General features: G+C 43.0%; 1 protein-coding gene across 2 annotated transcripts in view; it reads right to left on the bottom strand.

The window, feature by feature from the left end:
• Window positions 1–26676, bottom strand: part of LOC110508413 (leucine-rich repeat and immunoglobulin-like domain-containing nogo receptor-interacting protein 3) — a 60292-nt gene extending 33616 nt beyond the window's left edge. Inside the window, exon 1 of one of the 2 annotated variants that reach the window (XM_021588929.2) lies at window positions 26077–26676. The gene's annotated coding sequence lies outside the window, so the exon portion shown is untranslated. Of the gene's footprint in view, window positions 1–5702; window positions 6040–26076 lie in introns of those variants that run through there. The other variant, XM_036966695.1, reaches the window with a different exon arrangement.
• Between the last annotated feature and the right edge of the window lie 798 nt (window positions 26677–27474).

The following is a 27474-nucleotide window of genomic DNA, read 5'->3' as shown; positions in this document are numbered from 1 at the left end:
TTATCAAAAAAGGATAACTTAATGTTTCACTGTTATTATTATTTATGAAATACACTGAGGAGGATGGTCCTCCTCTTCCCTCCTCTGAGGAGCCTACACTGACATATACAATACAAATATTTTTTTAAGTGACCGGGATTGCACAATAAAGTCAGGGATTTATTTCCATTGTGGTCCCTATTTTCTACATAAATACATATACAATTACATAGATAACAGACACATTACAGAGATACAGAAAAAAAATAACGACCTCCAGATGAGTATGAGAGGGGAGTTTAAGCACAATTCTTCCAAGCTTGTTTTTGCTGGTCTGTTGCTTATTCTTTAGATGTTTGGGGCTGCTGGTGAACCATGATGTGCAGGCATAATAAAAGTGACAATAGACTAGCACACTTGCCAGAGTCTTTAGGGTGCATGTAGCTAGAAAGTACAGTGGGGAGAACAAGTATTTGACACACTGCCGATTTTGCAGCTTTTCCTACTTACAAAGCATGTAGAGGTCTGTAATTTTTATCATAGGTACACTTCAAATGTGAGAGACGGAATCTAAAACATAAATCCAGAAAATCACATTGTATGATTTTTAAGTAATTAATTAGCATTTTATTGCATGACATAAGTATTTGATCACCTACCAACCAGTAAGAATTCCGGCTCTCACAGACCGGTTCGTTTTTCTTTAAGAAGCCCTCCTGTTCTCCACTCATTACCTGTATGACCTGAATGCAAAGTGTCAGGTCTGGAGGAAACCTGGCACAGCTCATCACCTAGCCAATACCATCCCTATGGTAAAGCATGGGGATGGCAGCATCATGAGGCGGCAGGTAGCATTGAGCCAGTAACCGAAAGGTTGCTGGATTGAACCCCTGTGCTGACAAGATAAACATCTTTCGTTCTGCCCCTGAACAAGGCAGTTAACCCACTGTTCCCCGGTAGGCCGTCATTGTAAATAAGAATTTGTTCTTAATTGACATGCCTAGTTAAATAAAGGTTAAACAAAACATTTAAAAATTAAAATGCTGCTGGGATGTTTTTCAGTGGCAGGGACTGGGAGACTAGTCAGGATCGAGGAAAAGATGAACAGACGCAGGCTGCCTTATTGTTCCTAGAATTTCTAACCAAACAGGTGGAGGCAGGGCTTTCTCCTATATCAATACATTTTTATAGATTGGACTGCCTATCCATGTGAGAGATGCTGTCTCCGTCTAGACCTTTACGTTTTTACTGAAGACTCATCTCTTCAGTAGGTCCTATGATTGACTGTAGTCTGGCCCAGGTGTGCGAAGGTGAACGGCAAGGCACTGGAGCGACGTACCGCCCTTGCTGTCTCTGCCTGGCCGGCTCCCCTCTCTCCACTGGGATTCTTGGTCTCTGACCCTATTACGGGGAATGAGTCACTGGCTTACTAGTGCTCTTCCATGCCATCCCTAGGAGGTGTGTGTCACTTGAGTGGGTTGAGTCACAGACGTGATCTTTCCTGTCTGATTTTGCACCCCCTTGGGCTCGTGCGGGGGAGGAGATATTTGTGGACTATACTCAGCCTGGTCTCAGTGTAGTAAGTTGATGGTCTGTTTATATCCCTCTAGTGGTGTGGGGTCTGTGCTTTGGCAAAGTGGGTGGGGTCATTTACTGCCTGGTTGGACCTGTCTGGGGATATAGTCGGACGGGGCCAGCCTCCAGTATCTATGATGCAATAGTTTATGTGCCGGGGGGCTAGGGCCAGTCTGTTATACAGTGCCTTGCGAAAGTATTCGGCCCCCTTGAACTTTGCGACCTTTTGCCACATTTCAGGCTTCAAACATAAAGATATATAACTGTATTTTTTTGTGAAGAATCAACAACAAGTGGGACACAATCATGAAGTGGAACGACATTTATTGGATATTTCAAACTTTTTTAACAAATCAAAAACTGAAAAATTGGGCGTGCAAAATTATTCAGCCCCCTTAAGTTAATACTTTGTAGCGCCACCTTTTGCTGCGATTACAGCTGTAAGTCGCTTGGGGTATGTCTCTATCAGTTTTGCACATCGAGAGACTGACATTTTTTCCCATTCCTCCTTGCAAAACAGCTCGAGCTCAGTGAGGTTGGATGGAGAGCATTTGTGAACAGCAGTTTTCAGTTCTTTCCACAGATTCTCGATTGGATTCAGGTCTGGACTTTGACTTGGCCATTCTAACACCTGGAAATGTTTATTTTTGAACCATTCCATTGTAGATTTTGCTTTATGTTTTGGATCATTGTCTTGTTGGAAGACAAATCTCCGTCCCAGTCTCAGGTCTTTTGCAGACTCCATCAGGTTTTCTTCCAGAATGGTCCTGTATTTGGCTCCATCCATCTTCCCATCAATTTTAACCATCTTCCCTGTCCCTGCTGAAGAAAAGCAGGCCCAAACCATGATGCTGCCACCACCATGTTTGACAGTGGGGATGGTGTGTTCAGCTGTGTTGCTTTTACGCCAAACATAACGTCTTGCATTGTTGCCAAAAAGTTCAATTTTGGTTTCATCTGACCAGAGCACCTTCTTCCACATGTTTGGTGTGTCTCCCAGGTAGGTGTCTTGTGGCAAACTTTAAACGACACTTTTTATGGATATCTTTAAGAAATGGCTTTCTTCTTGCCACTCTTCCATAAAGGCCAGATTTGTGCAATATACGACTGATTGTTGTCCTATGGACAGAGTCTCCCACCTCAGCTGTAGATCTCTGCAGTTCATCCAGAGTGATCATGGGCCTCTTGGCTGCATCTCTGATCAGTCTTCTCCTTGTATGAGCTGAAAGTTTAGAGGGACGGCCAGGTCTTGGTAGATTTGCAGTGGTCTGATACTCCTTCCATTTGAATATTATCGCTTGCACAGTGCTCCTTGGGATGTTTAAAGCTTGGGAAATCTTTGTGTATCCAAATCCGGCTTTAAACTTCTTCACAACAGTATCTCGGACCTGCCTGGTGTGTTCCTTGTTCTTCATGATGCTCTCTGCGCTTTTAACAGACCTCTGAGACTATCACAGTGCAGGTGCATTTATACGGAGACTTGATTACACACAGGTGGATTGTATTTATCATCATTAGTCATTTAGGTCAACATTGGATCATTCAGAGATCCTCACTGAACTTCTGGAGAGAGTTTGCTGCACTGAAAGTAAAGGGGCTGAATAATTTTGCACGCCCAATTTTTCAGTTTTTGATTTGTTAAAAAAGTTCGAAATATCCAATAAATGTCGTTCCACTTCATGATTGTGTCCCACTTGTTGTTGATTCTTCACAAAAAAATACCGTTTTATATCTTTATGTTTGAAGCCTGAAATGTGGCAAAAGGTCGCAAAGTTCAAGGGGGCCGAATACTTTCGCAAGGCACTGTATCTGGTGTAATTCTCCTGTCTTATCTGTTGTCCTGTGTGAATTTAAGTATGCTCCCTCTAATTCTCTCCCTCTCTCTCTCTCTCTCTCCCTCTCTCCCTCCACTCCCAGAGGACCTGAGCCCTAGGACCTGAGCCCTAGGACCTGAGCCCTAGGACTAACTGGCCTGATGACTCCTGGCAGTCCCCAGTTCACCTGGTCATGCTGCTGCTCCAGTATCAACCTGTTTACCGGACGTGTTACCTTGTTCCGGACCTGCTGTTTTGACTCTCTCTCTCTCTACTGCACCTGCTGTCTCGACCTCTGAATGCTTGGCTATGAAAAGACAACTGACATTTACTCCTGAGATACTGATCCGTTGTATCCACTACAACCACTGTGATTATTATTTGACCCTGCTGGTCATCCATGAACGTTTGAACATCTTGAAGAACAATCTGGCCTTCATGGCCATGCACTCTAAAAATCTCCACCCGGCACAGCCAGAAGAGGACTGACCACACCTCAGAGCCTGGTTCCTTTCTAGGTTTTTTCATAGGTTGCTGCATTTCTAGGGAGTTTTTCCATGCCACCGTGCTTCTACATCTGCATTGCTTGCTGTTTGGGGTTTTAGGCTGGGTTTCTTTTTTATCACTTTATGACATCTGCGGATGTAAGAAGGGCTTTATAAATACATTTGATTGAATGGTGCAAAGTACAGAGGCATGCTTGATGAAAACCTGCTCCAGAGCGCTCAGGACCTCAGACTGGGTTGAAGGTCCACCTTGCAACAGGACAATGGCCCTCAGCACACAGCCAAGACAAAGCAGGAGTGGCTTTGGGACACGTTTCTGAATGGCCTTAAGTGGCCCAGCCAGAGTTGGGCCCAGAATTGAACCCGATCGAACATCTCTGGAGAGACCAAGCTTCATGCTTCATGCCCAAGAATTAATGGTACTGAGTAAAGGGTCTGAATGCTCTTCAAGGTGTTGAAAGCATTGACTGTTGAAAGCATTCCACAGTCAATGCTTCTCACAGTTGCGTCAAGTTGGCTGGATGTCCTTTGGGTGGTGGACCATGTTCTTCACAATGCATCTGACAATATATTGCTGTTCAGTTGTTGATAAAATGGCTACTCTGGATCAAAACAATTTGACAAGGAGCTAAGCGTCGTGGTTTGAGATGCACAGTCAATTTCAGTATGCAAGTGATATATATAGGTATGTTTACGTGGATGGGATACTTGGCACGGTATGTAAGCAGTATAGCCAATGGGATGTTAGACACAGCGTGTAATCACGGCTGTACCAGTAGGTACTGTATGTGTACGTGGATGGGATGCTCAGACCAAAGAGAGGTATTTGTATGTGGATCAGCAGTAGAGTGCGCTGTGTACATGGATGGATGGGTTGTGTGCACTATGTAAGCTCTATCAGTAGGTACGTGTGCGTGGACGGGATGTCGACTGCTCTGTATAATTGCACTGCTCCATGGGTAATGATGACCCTGTTGAACTGTGTGCTGATTGGCTCCCTGGCTCCCACGCTGTAAAGGCTCAACCAATAGGAACTGTCGCTAGGGTTTCAGAGCTAAGTGTAAAAGGGAGAGGGAGAGAGAGAGAGAGAGAGAGAGAGAGAGAGAGAGAGAGAGAGAGAGAGAGACTGACTGACTGACTGACTTACTGAATCTCCATCACACCAGGTTCACACACAAACATGCACAGTTGTGGAGATTCTGTAAACAAGGACCTTGGCAAACACAGCACAGCGAGTCGACAACATAGCAAGGCGAGGGTGTTTCAGGAACAGGCTAGGAAAAGAAGACAGAAGAGATTGAATGATATGGAAAGAAAAGAAGGGAAGAGTTGTGGGAAAAGAGGAGAGGAAGCTTGAGGCTACAGTATCTTCTACTCTGTGCTATCTATTGGGGTTATTGGGAGGTCAGAGATGGTTTGCTGAATGAGAGCAGACTGGCGAAATAAAGGAGACATTCTGGAGATACAGCATTACTGCCAACCCTTATGGAAAAACCACATGCATTTCACATGAAGTGTTCCAAAAATAAGTTTTCATTTGATCGCATGATTTTATGTGAAGTTAATGCAATAACGTGTGACAGTATGTAAAGCGACATGTGATTGCATGAAACTACACGTGAAAACATTTGGTCACTTTTGAACTGTTCCAAAAACACGTTTTCACATGATTTCACGTGAAGTTTCATGTGAAATCATGTTATATTCCACATGTAAAATCATGTGAAATACTTTTTCTGTAAGGGAATCCTCATTATATTCTCCAGTCCCCCTATTACACACACACACACGCACGCACACACACACACACACACACACACACACTAACCAGTGGAGTTTTGATCAGATTGCCTGCGGGTCCCTCGTTAGCACCGATAAGCGGATGTGACATCCAACCTCAGGTATGGCTGAGGCTCGAAGGCTCCAGAGCTTCGGCAGGCAGCCCAGGGGAGATAGTGCTGTGGTCAGACTGTGCTTATTACCCTCCACACATCTAGAGGGGAGCTCGGGGACCTGGCCCGAGCAGACACACAGACACTGAGAGATGAGGCTACTCTCAAGGGGATAATCTGTTGACAGACAAGTCCCAGGCTGGAGTTCACGCTTGCCCTTTCTCTCTTCCACTCACTCACCCGCTCTTTTCTCCTATCCACATGTCCTCTTCTGTCTCTCTCTTTCGCTCTTGGTTTTATACTCATTACTTTACTCTCTCGTTCTCTCTCTCTCTCTCTCGCTTACACACACTCCTCTCTGCCAGAGAGGTCACAGCTGATGTCCCAATTATGTCCAAGTGGACCGAGAATAATCAGTCTGTGTGCGCACAGCTGCTTGTGTGCACATGTGCTTGTGTGTGTGTGTGTGTAATCTCCCCATGCCTTCTGTGAACAGGGGTATCAGATTCACCGGCGGAATGTCATGAGGGGATTTAAAATTATGACCAGGACAACAGGCATTCCTCCTCCCTTCCCTCTTTCCACCCATCTTCTCCACTCCACTCCTTCCACTTAAGTTTACAGATCTGTCTTCCAGCAATGAGTAGCAGAATAACTGATGGATTTACGAATGCGCAACATCCGTTGAATATGACTGGTAGTAAATGTCAGCAAAAGAACGTAATTCAATTGTTGCCAGCAGCACAGTTACAGTCACAGACGTTCTAGATAACATGAAAGACTAACCAGCTCTGCTAGGGTGAGAAAAATGGCTAGTGAGGTGTTTTCTCATTTATGTCTGGAAGTAGCTAGCAAGCTAGCCAACTTTAGCCAGTTACCTTGGGTGCTTGACTGCTGCTGTTGTGAGGTCTGAACGCTCGGATCAACCCTAGTCCTCGTCCAGTGTGCTCCGAGCGAAACACTCTGAATTTATGAACACTGATAACGCTATGAATTTACGACTGCCCAGAGCGTACTCTGAGTGCACTCTGGCACTCCAGAGTGAATTTTATGAACGCACCCATAATGACAACTATGCCTGTGTTTGCGATGTCATATGGCCATTAGGTGGGTGTTTGTGTTGTCATATTGGCCAAATAGAACTTGGCCTGTGATATTTTATTTGTCATAATGGCCATTTAAGATGAGAACTCCGATTGTGACGTCATAATGGCCATTTGAGATTAGAACTCGGGTTGTGTTTGTGATGTCATAAGAACAGAACTCTGTGTTTATGACATGATAACAGTCATTTACATTCATAACAGGGTGTGCTTGTAATATTATAATGGCCATTGAAGATCCGGCTTGGAAACGACACCTGTCACTCATGAGTTTCTTCACATCATGTCCAAGAAACTCAAGACTCTTAAAGCCTTCTAAAACAGAATAAACTAAGTGCTTCTAAATCAGATTAAAGGCTTTTGGTTTTGGGAGAACACTGATAAATAATAGAAGAGCGTTTTTGGGGTAAATAATGGTGAGGTGCTTTTTTGCATCTACCCATAAACTATTCAGATAGCAAAAAAATGACCACAAACAGATGCCCTAAGATGATATACAGAGACGTTATACACAGACGTTATACACAGGAAAATAAATATGCAGTACTGCAAAAGCCACATGTGCACACACAGAGGGAGGCACACACAAAAACATGCTGATGCATGCACGTACATGCACGCATACTGTAGATATATTGATGCACCACAGGCATATGCACATAAAGAAATAGCTGATTTTATCTGAGTATCTCAACCAATCCAGTGCCTCCCCATCTGCTTAGTATGCGCTGCATTTTATCCGAGGATGGATAAAAGTTTTTAAAAATCTGTTCTGTTCATCTAACAGCGGGACAAACAAAATGGTGGTGGGAGGATGGAGGGAAAGAGAAAAAGAAGGGAGAGAAAGAGAGAAAAGAGCTTGAGGAAAGATGCTGATAGCTCCCAATGTTTAAAATAGTTTCAAGTTTCAAGTTTTATTAGTCGTATGTATCCTGAATAGCGACATTCCAAAACCAAAAACAATTGTGATCCTAATTTTGCCCGGAAACACATTAATGATTCATTCTGGACCAATGACACGCGGAGAGAGGGACAAAGAGTCAAAGCTCTATTCTGACTCGCATAATACATTCATGAATCAATGTTTAAAAAAGGAGGAGGAGAGAAGGAGAGGGAGAGAGAAGTGACGAGAGAGCCAAGGATTCAGAGGCGTTATGAGCCTCGGAGGGGGAGAGAAAAGGGAAATAGAAAGTGGAGAGAAGGTTAAGAATTTGTTATTAACTGACTTGCCTAGTTAAATAAAGGTAAAAAAAATAATTAAATAACAGAGGCACAGAGAAACAGAACACCACACAAAAGCCAGGAAACTGACAGACTGCAGACAGGCTGAGATGAAGAGAGAGCTGTGTAGAAACAAATGAAAAGAGAGAGGGTGAATTGATCTTGTCTACAAACGTAGATCTTGGTAAACACAGATAAAGTACGGAAGCTAAATGAGATGTGTGAGTACAGGAGGAATGAAAAAAAAACAATTTCTTTTGTTTTAAGGGAGGTGCTTGTGAGTGTATACTTGGGTGAAAATCCAAGGTGAAATACTGAAAAGAGAGACCTGTATAAGAGAGATGTAGCAACCAATTTAGACTTCTGAAAGCACAACATGTAGACACAAAGCAGATATTTATATCTATATCAAATGTTAAAAGAGAATTTAGCTTTTTCTTTTGCATCCAAATCATTATTTTTATGTAACTGGAAAGGGAAAGGGATACCTAGTCAGTTGTACAACTGAATGTGTCTTCCGCATTTAACCCCTCATGTTATAGAAGGGTCCAGTGTCACACCCTGACCATAGTTTGCTTTGTATGTTCTATGTTTTGTTTGGTCAGGGTGTGATCTGAGTGGGCATTCTATGTTGGATGTCTAGTTTGTCTGTTTCTATGTTTTGTTTGGTCAGGGTGTGATCTGAGTGGGCATTCTATGTTGGATGTCTAGTTTGTCTGTTTCTATGTTTTGTTTGGTCAGGGTGTGATCTGAGTGGGCATTCTATGTTGGATGTCTAGTTTGTCTGTTTCTATGTTTTGTTTGGTCAGGGTGTGATCTGAGTGGGCATTCTATGTTGGATGTCTAGTTTGTCTGTTTCTATGTTTTGTTTGGTCAGGGTGTGATCTGAGTGGGCATTCTATGTTGGATGTCTAGTTTGTCTGTTTCTATGTTTTGTTTGGTCAGGGTGTGATCTGAGTGGGCATTCTATGTTGGATGTCTAGTTTGTCTGTTTCTATGTTTTGTTTGGTCAGGGTGTGATCTGAGTGGGCATTCTATGTTGGATGTCTAGTTTGTCTGTTTCTATGTTTTGTTTGGTCAGGGTGTGATCTGAGTGGGCATTCTATGTTGGATGTCTAGTTTGTCTGTTTCTATGTTTTGTTTGGTCAGGGTGTGATCTGAGTGGGCATTCTATGTTGGATGTCTAGTTTGTCTGTTTCTATGTTTTGTTTGGTCAGGGTGTGATCTGAGTGGGCATTCTATGTTGGATGTCTAGTTTGTCTGTTTCTATGTTTTGTTTGGTCAGGGTGTGATCTGAGTGGGCATTCTATGTTGGATGTCTAGTTTGTCTGTTTCTATGTTTTGTTTGGTCAGGGTGTGATCTGAGTGGGCATTCTATGTTGGATGTCTAGTTTGTCTGTTTCTATGTTTTGTTTGGTCAGGGTGTGATCTGAGTGGGCATTCTATGTTGGATGTCTAGTTTGTCTGTTTCTATGTTTTGTTTGGCCAGGGTGTGATCTGAGTGGGCATTCTATGTTGGATGTCTAGTTTGTCTGTTTCTATGTTTTGTTTGGTCAGGGTGTGATCTGAGTGGGCATTCTATGTTGGATGTCTAGTTTGTCTGTTTCTATGTTTTGTTTGGTCAGGGTGTGATCTGAGTGGGCATTCTATGTTGGATGTCTTGTTTGTATGTTTCTATGTTTTGTTTGGTCAGGGTGTGATCTGAGTGGGCATTCTATGTTGGATGTCTTGTTTGTCTGTTTCATTGTTTGGGCCTGATATGGTTCTCAATCAGAGGCAGGTGTTAGTCATTAGAATCCCGTTACATCCAGACACGATTTCACTTATTCTTAAGATAGTTACCCCAACCAGCAAGTCATTTCCTGATCCTCGTTGTGCAGTACAGAAGAAGCATTTTCATGTAAAAAACAAAAAACATGAACAAATGCTACAAAAACACCAAAATACATCCTTTTAGAAACGGAAACTGGATAGGGGAAACAGCTCTAGTTGCACAATATGGAATGTAACATTGTGGATAAAGTTCAGAATGACATAATTGCATGTGTACAATATCTAAAGACCTGCATTACTATACTGAGAGCTTTTTGTTTCTAAAATAACCTATTTGGCTGTTTTTGGAGCATTTGTTCATGCTTTTTCCGAGCCCCAGTACTGCACAAGGTCCTGTGAGGTAAAAAGGGTCCCATGAGGTCCTGATAGAGAGAGAAAAAGAGAGAGAAAAAGGGAGAGAGCGAGAAATGATAAAGACAGAGAGAGAAGATATAGAGGCAGAAGAGGATGGAGAAACAGAGAGAGAGATAGAGAGAGGAGGACAGAGACAAAGGAGGATAGAGACAGAGAGAGAGGAGGCATCTTGTCATGGGTCATTTTAATCATTGTCACCCAAACAAGCCAGAAGGACAGAGAGTGTCAAGGGATTTACAATGCCACACACACACAGTCACGCAATGCCAAAATACAGTATAGCATGCTATTCTTAAAACTCTCTTACGCATGTACACAGACAGTACACATACGTAAAAACACACACATGCATGCACACATACACACACTCTCCTTTCTTTCTCTTTCTCTCCGACAGAAATACTGAGCTACTGTAGCAACATGAACAAGCAATAGCCTAAATGAAAATGTCACTTTCATCTCCACTCTACTCCACAATTCACTTAAAGGCCAGCAAGAAAAACGTAAGGAAAACGTTGAGTTGACTGTGCAATGCAGTGTATGATTCGACACAATTTTATAATTGGTGGAGCAGCTAGGCAAAGCAAAAGCATGCGTGTGTGTGTGCACCAGTGGAGGCTGATGAAGGGAGGATGGCTCATAACAATGGCTGAAACGGAGAGAATGGAATGGCATCAAACACATGGAAACCATGTGTCTGATGTTGTTGATACCTTTCCCCTGATTCCGCTCCAGTCATAACCATGTGCCCGTCCTCCCCAATTAACGTGCCACCAACCTCCTGTGGTGAGCATGTCCGTGTATGTGTGTGTCTGTGTATGTGTGTGTGCGTGTTTGTATGTAACTTGCACTTTAGTATCATATATAGTCACAGCGTATGTGACAAAGCAAAAGGACATTGTGACCGCTGTATGCCTCCAGTCCCTGAGGAGTATGATGTATGTGTGCGTGCGTGTGTGTGTATTGTATATTCACATTGGTGAACTGTCTTCGGGCTTTCGCAGGGCTTGTTTGTGTTGCAGTGAGGCAGCGCTAACGGCTGAAGCACTGCGCCCTCACAACATTGTGTGTGTGTGTGTGTGTGTGCGTGCATGCGTGCACGCATATGGATGTGCGTGTGTGTTTGCATCTACAATGGAGGCTATATTAGCTGCGGCGTCAAAGAATACTACGAAGCACTTATCTACAAAACCACCCAGTCTTAAAGCACCCTATTCCCCACAAAGTGCACTACTTTTGACCAGTGCTCACTACATAGGGTATGGGTGTCATTGGGTGCCATCCAACCTGGAATACCTGATGGTCAAATGCTGACCCTTCTATCTCCCTATAGCCGTGACGATAACATCTCAAGCCAACATCTCACTGGCACTCAATGATCTGTACGAGGCACAAGCAGGAAACTGCGCACCCAGAGGCTGCACTTATTGTAGTCGGGGATTTTAACTCTGCGTCACTAAGGGCCCTCAATGCCCTCACCCTGACCCCCCTTTGGCAAATCAGATCGTAACGCTATACTCCTACTTCCTGTATACAAGCAAAAGCTCAAGCAGGAAGGGCCTGTGACACGCTCTATAGAGAAATGGTCAGATAAAGTGGAGGTTACGCTACAAGACTGCTTTGTTGGCACGGACTGGAATATGTTCTGGGACTGTGACGAGTGATGGCTTTGACGAGTTTTTGACATCATAAGAAAGTGCATCGGTGACGTTGTCCCCTCAATGAAAGTTTACTGCTTTCCCAACCAAAAGCCCCGGATGAACAATGAGATACGCGCCAAGCTAAAGGACAGAGACACCGCACATAGGGCTATAGCAGCTAAGGCTTTTCATACACTACACAACTTCTAAAATCTTACATTACACATTGATTCCGTAGTTGATCCTGCCCTGAGTTTCTCTCATACTACATTATCGGGACATCCAACAGGGGTCCGGAGAATGGAAAAGCCATCATCGGTGAGTCCTTGACCTGTTCAAACTATGCGAGTCCCGATGTACTGATCCTAGCCCAAGTTCATAGGATTTCACCCCGATCATGAAAACGTGTCTGGAATGGCAAAATCATGTAGTGTATACCCAGCATAACCCTGAGGCTACAGTCGAGGATAAGAACGCTTAGAAGAAGTCCCACTACCTCCACAGGCCATCAAACATGCGAAAAGACAATACAGGAATAAGGTGGAATCCTACTACACCGTCTCCAACGCCCTACAAGAACTACAGTCTATTACGGATTATAAAAGAGGACCCAGTTTTAAACTACCCAATGATGACTCAGACGAATGTAATGCTTTTATACGACTCCTTATCAGATGAATGTAATGCTTTTATACACGCTTCAACAAAAACAACACAGAGCCTTGCTAGAGGGCCCCCGCTGTTCCAGAGGATTGGGTGATCTCGGACTGACGTTAGTAAGACTTTAATCGGGTCAACAATCGTTATTGGGCCCCAGGGCCAGAAGTTATTCAAGTGTGCGTCCTCAGGGCATGAGCAGACCAGTTCGCTGGCATCTTCACAGACAGTTTCTACTTCTACTTTATCTCAGTCTATAATCCCTACATGTTTCAAGCTGACTACCATCATTCCTGTTCCCAAAAACTCTAAGGCAATGTGCCACAATGACTACTGCTCTGTACCAGTCATATCAGTAATCATGTCATCATGAAGTCCTTTGAAATGCTGATCATGGCACACATCAACTCCATCATCACAGACATCCTGGACCCACTCCAATTAGCATACCACCCCAACAGATCCGCATATGACGCAATCTCAATTGCACTCCACACTGCTCCTACCCAGACAAGAGAGAATTCTGTTCATCGACTACAGCTCAGTGTTCAACACCATAGTGCCCTCCAAGCTCATCAACAAGCTTGGCACCCTGGAACTGAACACCTCCCTTTGCAACTGGTGAGGGTAGGCAAAAAGCACCTCCGCCACACTGACCCTCAACATGGAGGCCCATAGGGGTGTGTGCTTAGTCCCCTCCTGTACTCCCTGTTTACCCACAACTGTGTGGCCACGCATGACTCCAACTCCATTATTAAGTTTGCTGACGACATGACTGTGGTACACCTGATCACTGACAATGATGACACAGGTGGAGGTCAGAGTCCTTTTAGTGTGGTGGGCAGCAGTGGAGTAGATCAAGAGCTTCAAATTCCTCTGTGTCCACATCACTGAGGACCTAACATGGTCCTCTCACACCAGCACAGTCGTGACAATGCCTCTTCCCTCTCAGAAGGCTGAAGAGATTTGGTATGGGCCCTCAGGACCTTTTACAGGTGCACAATCAAAAGCATCCTCAGTGGTTGTATCTCTGCCCACAAACACAAAGCCCTACAGAGAGTGTTGCGGAGGGCCCAGCGCATCACTGGGTGCAAACTCCCGGCCATCCAAGACAACCATGCCACCTGAGCCATGGACTGTTTTCTCTGCTCCCGTTCGGTAGGCAGTACCGGAGTATTGGGTCTCGGACCAACAGGCTCAGAGACAGCTTCTTTCCCCAGGCAATAAGACTGTTGAATAGCTACCCTTCTCCCACAGATTATCCACACTGACTACATGCACTGACTCTATGCTTATCCATAGCTCTCTACCATTCAGGCACACACTCCTACACGGACACTCTTCTCATTCACGCATACACACATACCCACATACACACACTCTCATGCACCCCTGCTCAAACACTCACTACTGAGACACTCACTACTGAGGCCACACATGCTGCCATAGTGATTATAGTGACTACTATTACCATTCGCTGCTGCTACGTTGATTATTATGATTATCATTATCGTTGGTAGTTATCCTGCTACTAGTCACTTTAACCTTGTTTAAATACCTACATGTACATATTGTACCTACCTCAATTATTCCAGTACCCCTGCACATTGGATTTATGGTATTGGCACCGACCTGTATACAACTGCATTATTGTGTTTCTCTTCTTTTTTTCCCCTCTTGTATTTTATGTTTTTCTTCTTATCTATAGGGAAATTCCACGTTAAAGCAATTATGCTGAGACTCTGTTTTTCACTTTAAAATGTATGCCAAACATATCAACCACCAACAAAAAAACGGCCATTAATAATTCAAATTTCCCGTTGCTGCAGGATTATTTTCCTGCTGTAGCAAACTCGCTCAAATTAAGATCCTGTACAACTCGATGCACAATGACTACTTTGAACAATTTACACAGTAAAAAAAAAACTATTTTAGAAACTGTGCAGACGCAAACACTGTATCTGCACAGATCTTCCTGTAAATGTGAAATTGTTAAAAGGTGTCCTTGTGCATAGAGTTCTATGGTTTGTTAAATCAATGGTTTTAGACTCAGCGTATTTCCGTTACCATGGACTCATATTAGTACCTTTCATTCTGCATTGTTGGGAAAGAGCTTGTAAGTTAAGCATTCACTGTACTGTTTTACACCTGCGGTATCTTGTATATGTGACAATACAACTTTGAAACTTGAAACATTTGTGCACAATACACACATTTTCCTCACAGCATGGTTCTAATTGTGAGGATAAAGGGTATCTGAACGAACCTCTGAAGTGTAATGGAAGAAACATGTCTATAGCAGTACCAGGACTGCACTTAATAAGCCAAAGGAGCACAGAGTATCAGAGCGGACAGGTCATAGAGATTGAACACTGATTAACACTCCCCTTTAAGCTCTGCTAGTCTTCCAAGAGCCATTCATCTACTGACAGAAAGGGGGATGGAGGGAGAGGACGAGAGAGCGAGAGAGAGTGAGAGAGTGAGAGAGACAGAGAGAAAGAGAAAGAAAAAATAGAGAGAGAGAGGATAAGGTTGAACGTCAACAGCTAAATCACCAAGCAAACAGCGGATAGAGGAAACACAAAGACAGTGTGTGTAAACATCGATAACTGTGATGCGGATGTGTGAAAGAGTGGAACAAGGCATGAGTGTGTGTGTGTGTGTGGAAATACAACTAGACATACATACACTAGAAAACCCTGGTATGAGAGGCCTTCCCCTAGTATTATGTTGCATCTCTGCCCTGCCCTCCTCTCCTGACCAACAGATGGCATCCCCCCCCCCCCCCCCCCCCCCACACACACACAGTGACATCGACAGAGTCTTAACTGTAAAGCATAACAGCATACAAACACACACTGAGACACAGCCACAAAAGTTAGAACCTCACTGCATTTATAAATGGCAAGAAAATCCAGAAGATTGAATTAAATCTACTCCCCCTCTCCTCCTACAAAACCACAACAATCTCAACCACGTCAGCCAGCCAGGACACTTTAAATATGAATCCAAATGACCGACGGCTATATTTTGATAAAACATTTCAATTTGCCACAGCTTACTGAAAGCATTGCTGATCTGATCACTAACCCTGGGCTTAACAAATGACAGACAGAGTTCGAGCAAACTTTCACACACCCCCACACACACACATACACAGACACATGCACACAGACACACATAAGGATACGCAGTAAAAGGACATTACACACACAGATACATATATGTTCAAGGTCGCAGACACACAGGCGAAAGATGAAAGGAAGGAAGCGGAGAATAGTGAGAGGAAAGGATCCATCTAACACCAAACGTTCCCACAAATGTAGAGAACTTTCCCTTAAGAATCTCATTAGGTCAAGCGAGATCCATATAGCAAGGGTTTGTTGAGATCGGTGTGGAAGAACTTGACTGGCCTTAACCGACTGCATTCCAACTAATTGCCCAACATCAGTGCCAGACCTCACTAATGATCTTGTAGCTGAATGGAAGCAATTCCCCTCAGCAAATGTCCAACATCTAGTGGAAAGCCTTTCCTGAAGAGTGGAGGCTGTTATAGCAGCTAAACGGGAACCAACTCCATATTAATGCCCATGATTTTGGAATGAGATATTCGACGAGCCATGTGGTGTATTTGTTTGTCCAACGGTTCGGTCTGGACAGTCGGTTTTGTGGAGAAGACCTCTTCGAAATGAGGACGTTCGCGACAGTTAGCTTAGACTACTGCTATAAAGCTTGTGGATGTCGAAGAGCCAAACAACCGACATTGTTGTTTGTAGAGTCTCTTTCAATATTGGTGACATATTTGTTTATAGCTCACACGGTTTAGGTTTTACCAACTATTTTGTGTCTACGTTCTTGTCCGGATCCTCTCATGTGTAGAAAAAGCTGTTTTCACAAGCCCCATATTAGGGAATAGGCTCAAACCTTATATCGGCGGAAAGAGGGGATTGAGCTGCAGCCACCATATGAAACAGTAAGTCTCTAGAAAAAACACACAGAGAGCTATTTAATATTCAAAATGTCTTCACTGTGCGATTGACGCATGTACTGTGTGTGTCAATCGGCTCTAAGTGAAATAGAATGTGGTTAATATGTTCTCAGAACTTAAGATATTAACGTTCTTCACATGTTTCAAATCAAATCAAGTTATATTTGTCAGATGCTTCGTAAACAACAGGTATAGACTAACAGTGAAATGCTTACTTATGGGCCCTTCCCAACAGTACAGAGAGAAAAAAAGAGAAATAATATAAATCATATTTAACAAGAAGAATTTAATACACAATGAGTGACAATAACTTGCCTATATACACAAGCTACCAGTACCGAGTCGATGTGGAGGAGTACAATGACATTGAGGTAGATAAAGTGCCTTCAGAAAGTATTAAGACCCGTTGATCTTTTCTACATTTTGTTACGTTACTAAAATGTATTAAAATGTATTAAATACATGTTTTTCCTCAGCAATCTACACACAATACCCCATAATGCTAAAGTGAAAAAGTAAGACCAAGGCCCTTCTCCCCTGATTGCTTGGTTTGGAGATTCCAAACTTCTTACGTTTAAGAATGATGAAGGCCACTGTGTTCTTGGGGACCTTCAATGCTGCGAAAATGTTTTGGTACCCTTCCCCATATCTGCGCCTCGACACAATCCTGTCTCGGAGCTCTATGGACAATTCCTTCAACCTCATGGGTTGGTTTTTGCTCTGACATGAACTGTCAACTGTGGGACCTTATAGAGACAGGTGTGTGCCTTTCCAAATCATGTCCAATAAAATTGTAAAAACATCTCAAGGATGATCAATGGAATAAGGTTGCACCTGAACTCAATTTCGAATCTCATAGCAAAGGGTCTGAATACTTATGTAAATAATATATTTTTTTTTATGAAAATGTTAGGTAATGACCTAATAAGACTCTTAAGGGAACATTCTCTAAAGTTGTGGGAATGTTTGTTGTTAGCTGGGCACACACACACACATACACCCTAGTTAGACAGGTGAAACAGTTTGACCCACATTAAGCATTCAATGTGTCAAAGGAACACGAGTCCTGACTTACAGAGAACAGGTGGTGAGGAAAGAGGAAGGCAGCCAAACACCACCACGCGAAGAGACATGAGCTGAGTTCTTCACTCTTTGTGAACAGGTGATGAGCCGTGAGATAACATTACTGGAGACTGAATATACACTCTCAGGAAAAAAGGTGCTATCTAGAACCTAAAAGGGTTCTTCCGCTGTCCCCATAGGACAGGGATCATCAACTAGATTCAAACGCGGGCTGATTTTTTTATTGAGTGGATGGTTGGGGGGCTGGAACATAATTACAAATCATTTGTACACTGCAAATTGACAGCAAGAAGCACAAACAGATATAATATTGGAATAAAACATCATTTCCAACCTTGCTTGCATTTGTTTATGATCACGTCTCTATATTATTCATGGAATAAGAAGCTGATTTCATGGAATTTTTTTTACAGTTTTTTTTCCAACAATGAAAATTAGAATGAAAGAATAAGAATGATTTTGCTCAGAAAACTTAGGGGGGACAAATAAAACCACCTGCAGGCCAAATTCGGCTGGCATGCCGCCAGTTGGGGAACCCTGCCATAGGAGAACCCTTTGAAGAACCTTGTTCGGTTCCAAGTAGAACTGTTTTGGGTTCCAAGTAGACCTTTTTCCACAGAGGGTTCTACATGGAACCCAAAAGGGTTCTATCTGGAACCAAAATGTTTTTTACCTGGAATCAAAAAGGGTTCTCCTATGGGGACAGCCAAATAAACTTTTTTTCTGAGTGTAGGCTGACAGAGAGTTTCAGGTCAGCCATCCAGCCATCAATTTATCCAGCCACCACGATATACTGGAAAGATGTAATGATCTTATAATGTCCAATGATTAGAACAACCAGCCAAGAAAACCTCTGAATTAACAAGAAAAGACAAATGGAGTGATCGATTCTCTAGTCACATCTGAGAAAATGTAGCCAAGAAAGTAAATGAAAGTATATCGAATGGAATAAGAGGGAGATGAGAGAGAGTGTTTAGTCTGTTCTTCCATCTCTATTTTTATTGTGACCTAGTTATCCAACACAATAACAAAATAGCTAGAGGGCTAACTCCTGGTTACACATAGAGCAGGGACAGGCAACTTTGATGGGGTTGGGGGCCACAAAAAACCTGCACTCATCAAGAGAGGCTGCAGTGGCTGCAGGGGCTGCGTATCCACATATATACCCACACATGCAGTCAGAATTGGCCCTAACCTTCTGAGGGCCCATGCGAAAATTTGCATTTCCATACATTTTGCGATAGGGTGCAGATAAATGTTGCCCATTTTTAAGCAAATTTCCAGCAACATTGTCCTGACTAATGCCATGTTAATATGATATCTGAGTGAGGGTGACTAACAAAATCAATGGGGCCCCAGTCCATAATTCCACCATGATTACTACAAGTTTAGATAGCTGGCTAGACTAACTTACCAATGTAAACATTTTTTAGCTGAAATGTGCTAATTGAGTCAGTGACTGACATAAGAAGAAAAAACTGCACCTAGTCTATTCTACAACTCTAACTCTCAACAGCAAGTTGAGACCCCAACGGAGATCGTAAAAAATATTATCATATTGTGTGTGTGTGCTGTGTGGGTACTGTGTGTGTGTGTGTGTGTGTGTGTGTGTGTGTGTGTGTGTGTGTGTGTGTGCGTGCGTACGTGTGTGTGTGTGTAATTGACCTTCCTGGGTCTGATAGCTTCTTCTCCCCTAGCACATCAGACAGACTGTCAGTTCCCATCTTTATGCCAACCAGGCTAATTATATAATCTTCCACACCCTAAGAATGTGATTGTGTGTACGTGTGTGTGTGTGTGTGTGTGTGTGTGTGTGTGTGTGTGTGTGTGTGTGTGTGTGTGTGTGTTGAAGTCACCTTCTGTGGGCTAATTGTAAAATCCTGAACACAGAGGACAACCTCAGCATGCTCACTATGGTTACCAATGTTTTTCAAGGTCAAAAGCATAAACGCCCCTCCCTCCCACCCCAACACACACACACACACATACCCTTTCAACACCCCTTTCTTCCAAACCTTTCCTCTTTTAATCCCCCACCTCCCCTTCCTCCTTCCCCCCTCTTACTTCACTCCCTCTATCCCTCCCTATCTAGGCAACCTTCAGACACTCTCCTCCCTTCAAATTCCCAGCCCTTCATGGTTCTGACCGTTTTCCTCCATTGAGGTTTTTACAGCTTCCAGGGACAGAGGAGACCACCACAATGGACAAGAGGATTTCACTCTGCTAACACTCTCTTTCTTTTCATTTCTCTCGCTCTCTTTATCTCCTATCGCATCCCCTTCTCTATTTCTCATCTCTCCTCTTCCAAAGCCTAACTCCCTGTGATGGTTTATGTGTGAGGTCCCTGCAGGTTGGCTAAAACCCCTCTCTCTCCTCCCTCCCCTCTCTTTTTTCCCTCCCTCTCTCCCCATGGTTAGCAAAAACCATCACACCTTTCTCTCTACACTCCTCTCCCCTCTCTTTCACTATCCCCCTCTCTCCCCATGTTTGGGTAAATTGTCATCTCCCTGCTGTGCCCTGAAACCAGAGAGACATCATTATTCTCTGCCCATCAATGAAGAGGCTAAGCATTTCACATCCTTTTGCGTTGTCCTGCCCCATTTAAATTCCTCATCCCACCTTCTACTCTGTTCATTTTCTATTTTCCTCCCTTTTTAGTATTTTCCTCATTCCTTTTATCTCTTTATGTTATCACCTATATACTGTACATACATTTTCCACCACTACATCGTTATCTAATATCTCTCTTTCCACCTTTTCACTCCATCATTTTCTATCTTCCTCCCTCAGTCTCTGTCTCTCTGAACCATTCCTCTAGCAGTGGGAAGCTTAGCAACAGCAGCAGGCAGCCTTCATGCTAACTCCACTAAAGGGATTATAGGGGTGTGTGTGTGTTTATGTGTATTTTGCACATGTATCAGAGAGAGAGAGAGAGAGAGGGAGGAAAGGAATAGAGATGGAGACGGAGAAAGCTGTAGAGTACAAATGATGTGATATACAGTGCATTCAGAAAGTATTCAGACCCCTTGACTTTTTCTACATTTTGTCACGTAACAAGCCTTATTCTAAAATGGCTGAATTACAAAAAGATCCTCATCAATCGACACACAATACCCCATAATGAAAATTAAAAACAGGTGTTTAGAAGAAAAAAAATGCAAAAACTGAAATATAACACTTACATAAGTATACAGACCCTTTACTCAGTACTTTGTTGAAGCACGTTAGGCAGCGATTACAGCCTCGAGTCTTCTTGGATATGACACTACAAGTTTAGCACACCTGTATTTGGGGAGTTTCTCCCATTCTTTTCTGCAGATCCTCTCAAGCTCTGTCAGGTTCACAGCTATTTTTAGGTCTCTCCAGAGATGTTCGATTGGGTTCAAGTCCGGGCTCTGGCTGGGCCACTCAAGGACACTCAGAGACTTGCCCCGAAGCCTCTCCAATGTTGTCTTGGCTGTGTGCTTAGGCTCATTGTCTTGTTGGAAAGTGAACCTTAACCACAGTCTGAGGTCCTGGGCGCTCTGGAGGAGGTTTTCATCAAGGATCTCTCTGTACTTTACTACATTCATCTTTGCCTTGATCCTGACTAGTCTCCCAGTCCCTGCCGTTAAAAAAACATCCCGACAGCATGATGCTGCCACCACCATGGTTCACCGTAGGGATGGTGCCAGATTTCCTCCAGACCTGACACTTTGCATTCAGGACAAAGAGTTCAATCTTGGTTTCATCAGACCAGAGAATGTTATTTCTCATGGTCTGAGAGTCCTTTAGGTGTCTTTTGGCAAACTCCAAGCAGGCTGTCATGTGCCTTTTACCAAGGAGTGGCTTCCATCTGGCCACTCTACCATAAAGGCCTGATCGGTGGAGTGCTGCAGAAATGGTCGTCCTTCTGGAAGATTCTCCCATCTCCATAGAGGAACTCTGGAGCTCTGTCAGAGTGACCATCGGGTTCTTGGTCACCTCCCTGACCAAGGCCCTTCTCCCCTGATCCCCAGATCTGTGCCTGGACACAATACGGTCTTGGAGCTCTATGGACATTTTCTTCGACCTCATGGCTTGGATTTTGCTCTGACATGCGCTGTTAACTGTGGGACCTTATATAGACAGGTATGTGCCTTTCCAAATCATGTCCAATCAATATAATTTACCACAGGTGGACTCAGATCAAGTTGTAGAAACATCTCAAGGATGATCAGTGGAAACAAGAAGCACCTGGGCTCAGTTTCGAGTCTCAAATAAAATAAAATCTGATTTTATGTGTCATATACACATGGTGAGCAGATGTTAATGCGACTGTAGCGAAATGCTTGTACTTCTAGTACCGACAGTGCAATAATATCTAACAAGTAATCTAACAATTCCACAACAACTACCTAATACACACAACTCTAAGTAAAGGGATGGAATAAGAATATGTACATATAAATATATGGATGAGCAATGAACGAGCGACATAGGCAAGATGCAATAGATGGTATATAATTTTAATTTTACCTTTATTTAACTAGGCAAGTCAGTTAAGAACAAATTCTTATTTTCAATGACGGCCTAGGAACAGTGGGTTAACTGTTCAGGGGCAGAACGACAGATTTGTATCTTGTCAGCTCGGGGGTTTGAATTTGCAACCTTCCGGTTACTAGTCCAACACTCTAACCACTAGGCTACCCTGCAGCCCCAATACAGTATATACATATGAGATAAGTAATGCACGATTTGTAAACATTATAAAAGTGGCATTTTTAAAGTGACTTGTGGATTGGTCAGGCCAGTGCTGATAAATTCTAGTCACGGGTACATCCTGTTTGAGTTTTTGCCTATAGGATGGTAGGAGCAAAATGGAGTCGTGGTCGGATTTTCAAAAGGAAGGGCGGGCGAGGGCTTTGTATGCATCGCGGAAGTTAGAGTAGCAGTGATCCAGTGTATGAGTGTAGCATGAGTGCTACAATCAATATGCTGTTGGAATTTAGGTAGCCTTCTCAAATTTGCTTTGTTAAAATGCACAGCTACAATAAATGCTGCCTCGGGATATATGGTTTCCAGTTTGCATAGAGTCCAGTGAAGTTCCTTGAGGGCCGTTGTGGTATCGACTTGAGGAGGGATATACATGGCTGTGATAATAACCAATGAGAATTCTGGTCGGCATTTGATTGTAAGGAATTCTAGGTCAGGTGAACAAAAGGACTTGAGTTCCTGTATGTTGTTACGATTACACCATGAGTCGTTAATCATGAAGCATACATCCGGCCCTTCTTCTTCGCAAAGAGATGTTTATTTCTGTCGGCGCGACGCATAAAGAATCCCGGTGGCTCCAACAACATGTTCCGAAAGAGCCATGTTTCTGTGAAACAGAGAATGTTATAATCCTGGAAGTCTCTCTGAAAGCAACCTTTGCCCTAATTGAGTGTACCGTGTTATCTAGAGACTGGATATTGGCGAGTAATATAATCGGAAGTGGTGGGTGGTGTGCACACCTTCAAAGTCTGACCAGGAGGCCGCTCCGCCTACCTCTTCTGCAGCGACGTTGTTTTGGGTTGGCCTCTGGAATCAGATCCAATGTCCTGGGTGGTGGTGCGAACAAAGGATCCACTTCAGGAAAGTCGTATTCCTGGTTGTAATGTTGGTCAAATGTCGTCGCTCTGATATCCAATAGTTCTTCCCGGCTGTATGTAATAACATTATTACATTTTCAATGTAAGAAATAATACATAAAAATACTTTCTTGAGGACTAGAAGCGAGGCGACCATCTCAGTCGGCACCATCTTTAATAGAAAAGGGTATGAATACTTATGTAAATAAGGTATTTCTAAAACCTGTTTTCACTTTGTCATTATGAGATATTGTGTGTAGATTGATGAGGAAAAAAATTATAATTCAATCAATTACACAATAAGGCTGTAACGTAACAAAATGTGGAAAAAGTCAAGGGGTCTGAATACTTTCCGAATGCATTGTAACAGTGACTAATTTCAGGACACTAGCCATACTTCGCTTGTCACTCCTTCACAGGAGAGGCATTTGAAGAAGAACTGCAAAAGTGTTGCTAAGGCTCTCCACTTTCTTGAGGACCGAGTTTTGAAATCAGTGGAGTGCCCGGTGGAACCAGAGTATGATAGCTGAGAAGCTGGAGAAAATTCAGGCGTGATTGCAAATGCAGAGGGAGTTGAAAAGAAAGCACAGAAGGCTATTGTATAAAATGCCAGTCTCCGGTTTGCATCTTCAAACTAAGGGCAACCATGACATCCATGACAGAGAGGGAGAAGCGTTCATCCATGTATACAGGTAATAGTCTAGCTAGCTACATTTTCAGATATTATAAGTTTCTAATTTGATCAGAAAGTTGTTTTCATTGCAGGTTAAAGTGTACTGTTAGCTAGCTAACATTTGCTGGATGGTTCGCTAGCTAATATTACAATCTGTGTAGAAACATTATTTGTATCTCAGAGCCATTTGCATTTCTGGTAATAGCCTAATGTTAGCTAGCTAGCTAGCATTGAACCTAGTTGGTTAGCTACCTGTAGATTCATGAAGGTTAGTAACATCATGATTTGGGATTATGGTTAATTTTTTAGCTAGCTAGATGTCTAAACAAAAGACTCCATTATGCAAGTAACCATTTCACTGTACCGTTTACACCGTCTGTATCCTGTGCATGTGATGAATAAACTTAGATTTTATTTGATATAGTGTGTGTTTCCCAGAGATGGTAATGTGAAGAACAACATGACCTGCACCAAAGTCAAATTAGGATAGAACTTTAGTTCAAATTCTAAAATTCTCCGGTAGAACTCCCTGATTTTAGTTTTTCACACTCAAAACCGTAAGCTATTTTCTGTAATTAGCTCGCCATTAACTTGTAATAATGATCTTGTTGTGAGTTTATTTTCCTGTAATAATGAAGACAAATGATCTAAGGTTAAGACTTTGTCAGCTATATGATATGGTTGTTATTTGAACTGGCTTAATATGGTTTAACAAGCTAGAAACTAACCAGAACATTGTTTAGAAAGTTGCTTATACTTGCTGATGTCATGCAGCCTGTTGTTTTTGTGTATATACCTTTTCATTACGACAACAACAAGTTCATGACATCACTGCAACAACTGCATAGGGAAGGCCGTCATTGTAAATAAGAATTTGTTTACAATGACGGCCTACAGGTTAAATAAATACAAATAAATACAAAATAAATAGCTACAGACATGTCGATAGACGTCGTATAAAACAGCCTTTAGTCTTGAAATCTTTAGTACACTACCGTACTCACACTTAGCACATGGCCTCACGTGAATCCTTACAGAGATGGGCGGGGCTAAGGCTTAAGACGGTGTGAACGATGCTGAATGGGTGTAGACAAAGAAGAGCTCTTCACAATGTGTACCAAAAGATGATCATGATCACTTATGCCAGGTTACGACAGCTGACATAACACGGTCAGTATAGAGGTTGTTGGCAGCCACCAAGCCAGCCATAGTTAGTGTTGCCTCTGCCCCAAAACACAGTAAGCCGATATTGTTGTTTGACCACAAAATACAAAAATACATGTAACCACCGTGGTGAATACTAGATTATTATCATGTTATTACCAGGGCTGGACAGAATCTGCAGGAAAGGAATGTAATTACAGGTGGCTTTGTAATGATATACATATAAAAATGCTTGGAATTCAAGCCTCACTACTAAAGCCTACCATATATTCATTATAACGTGCTGACCCAATGGAGCAAACAGCATTACAGCTTGACCGCATTTCCATTAAAGGGCTAATACAGTGCAATAGACAGAGAATGCAAATACAGCCAGAGACAATGCTATAGCAACCCAACGTTTACCCTACAAACACTATTTTATAGTGTACCCATGGGTATACTTCATTTTCAAAAAGTGCTACATGAAATTTGACAAGCGTTACGCTACAGGATTTATGTGTTTACATAATCAAGACAGCCTATGAAATCTGTTATGAAATGCTGCTGCTGGAATAACAGAATTTATGACAGAGGGTTGAGCTACAAACCCAACTATACCAATTCCATATACAGTCGGCTATCAATCACTTATCTGCCTGGATACAATACAGCTACCAAACCAATCCACTGCAGACAATCATCCACTATTATTGGATGATTGTCAAGGTAAGCTCCAGGTAAACACTCGCTCACATTCATCCACAGGTAAACAAGCACACTCCTTTCTCCCTCTCTGATCTGATCTCGCTCTCTTAACCCTGGAGATATGTGAGTGAGGAGACAGGGTCAGGGTTGGAAGAGGTCCTCATGATGACACACCGACAGGAATTTATTCTCAGTGTGCGTATACATCTGTGTGTATGAGTGCGTATGTGCAAGTATGTGATTGCATCTGTGTGTGTGTGTGTGTGTGTATTATGAGTGTGTGTGTGTGTGTTTGGCTCAGTAGAAGTTAACTCACCCAGGACTGAAGCGTGGACTTTGTTCCCTCGTCATTGTTGTGCGTGTGTGTGTGTCCGTGTGTGTGTGTTTCCCGGTACTGTGTCCCTATCTCCTCTCTGTCCATAAGTTTGATCAGCTCTTCATGTGCCAGTCTTCCTCTCCTCCAATCCTCAGGTCTTCAGATCCCTCCTCTCTCTCTTCGTCAGCCTCCCTCTCTCCCTCAGCCCCTGGCATCAGCAGCTGTGCCAAACACGCCACTCATCCCTCTTTTCTTTGCTCTCTCGTTCTGCCACTCTTCCCGGTTAGTGTATTTTGCAAACAAACAGACAAACACCTTTTTTCTCAGCTCCTTGTTATTCAAAATAAGTCCCAGAGAACCAGGTGGAGGGGGGTCTGTGAGATCTACTCCCCAGAGAAAGTGCTCCTCAGTGTGGGTGTGTGCTCACCGTCTCCCCTGGCATGGGTCTGGTTCTCTATGTGTGTGTTTGTGTGTGTATGAGAGAGGGAGCATGTTGGCTCTGTTGCTGTAGCTGTTGCTTCTGCCTCTTTCACAGCGTGTGTCTCTATCAGTGTGAGCGTCTCTCTCTCTTTCTCTGTCTCTCTCTCTCTCTCTCTCTCTCTCCTCTCTGTCTCTCTCTCTCCCTCTCTGTCTGCTGCTCAGGCTGTTTGGATTCACAATTGGCTCTGTCACCAGGCTCAGGGCTTAGGGATCCTCTAGCAAGAGCTGGACTTGAACAAAAACGCAGAGGGAGAGAATAGAGGATTTCAACTGGTCTGTATTTGGCACATTGTAAAACACACATGTCATAAATGTCAACCAATCACATGTTTGAGAGAGGGAGCGGGAGAGAGAGACAGAAAGACAGAGGAAAAAAAGAGAGAGAAGCGAGATAGAGAAAAAATGGAGCGGGAAACAGAAAGGCAAATTGGCAGACAGAAAGAGAGAGGGGAGGATTTACAGTATATCGTTATTTGTCGATTGGAAATTATGTTGGGAATACTGTGTAGCCAGGGACTGGGGATTATTGGGAATGATTGTGTCCAATAATGATGAGCAAACACGTTGAACAGTGAAACAGATTTTTTATTTGTTACTATGAACAACTCCCCTCATTGTCAATGGAGCGTGGACGGAGCTAGCACACACTCACAATCATTTCATATCACTGTTCCACCCGTAGAGAGCCAGTGTACTTTCTATGAGATTCACACAGACCTGCCTGTGAAATATGGATGAGTATGTTTTTGTGGCAATTTGTTAAATCAGATGGATTATGCCTCATAGAGAGATGAAGAGAGAGAGATAGAGGAAGGAAGAGATGGAGAGAGAAAATATAAATTTTTATTGTTCTGTCCTTCTGCCCTGTCAGAGTGGATAAAATCATCAGCCAGCTGGGTTCAGGCAAAGACACACACA

This window comes from Oncorhynchus mykiss, chromosome 28, assembly GCF_013265735.2.
Source record: "Oncorhynchus mykiss isolate Arlee chromosome 28, USDA_OmykA_1.1, whole genome shotgun sequence".
NCBI classification, from domain to species: Eukaryota; Metazoa; Chordata; class Actinopteri; order Salmoniformes; family Salmonidae; genus Oncorhynchus; species Oncorhynchus mykiss.
This window is presented reverse-complemented; position numbering and strand designations above follow the sequence as displayed.